The sequence below is a fragment of the Myotis brandtii genome, unplaced genomic scaffold, assembly GCF_000412655.1.
Source record: "Myotis brandtii unplaced genomic scaffold, ASM41265v1 scaffold1094, whole genome shotgun sequence".
NCBI classification, from domain to species: Eukaryota; Metazoa; Chordata; class Mammalia; order Chiroptera; family Vespertilionidae; genus Myotis; species Myotis brandtii.
The window spans coordinates 109297-110029 of NW_005353728.1; positions in this window are offsets into that span (position 1 = coordinate 109297).

Here is a 733-nt window from a genome sequence, read left to right on the forward strand (position 1 = left end):
CTGGCACCTCCCTGGGCCCAGGGCCAGGGGCCGGATGCAGAGGAGTGGGCTCTGGGTTCGCTGGCCGTGGGGCGGCGTGGGGAGCAGGCAGAGAGGGGGTCTGGCCAGGGCTGGCGGAGAATCCTGGGTTCCCCACGGCTGCAGGAGGCACTCGGGGACCTCAGCTTGTCAGGGAGGCGGCTCTGAAGCGAGGCAGCTGGGGGTTGTGGAGGGAGGCCCAGGTGATGGCCGGCAAGTCCTGGGCGCTCGCAGGTGCGGGAGCCCCTGGGGAGGAGGACAGGTGTGTGCGGTCCCACGGGCGGAGCTGGGTGTTAAAAGCCGGGATGGGTCCGGACAGCAGGTGGGGGTGGCGAGGGGAGATCTGGGCCAGGGGGGTGGGTTTCCTGTGAAAGGTGGGAAGGCACCCATGTTCTGAGAGCGGAGTGAGAACTGAGATGCGGTTTACATTTAAAATCGCCCCCTGGCTGCCTCCGGGAGGAAGGAGGGAGGGCAGGGCCACGGTAGTACCGGCCAAGATTTGCCAGCTTCGCGGGGCCTGAGCCGGGTGCCAGGCCGGTTGGTCTGGGAGAGCCCCTCCCGGGCACTGCCGCTGAGAAAGGCTTTTTGTTTGAGCCGAGGACTCCAAGGGCCAACGGCTCGCCTCCTGGTCTCAGCCTCGTGAGGGGCTCAGCCTGCTCTGTCCCCCCAGGGACATCACGGTGGCCGGCGGGCAGGGGTGTGGGCAGCAGGGGTT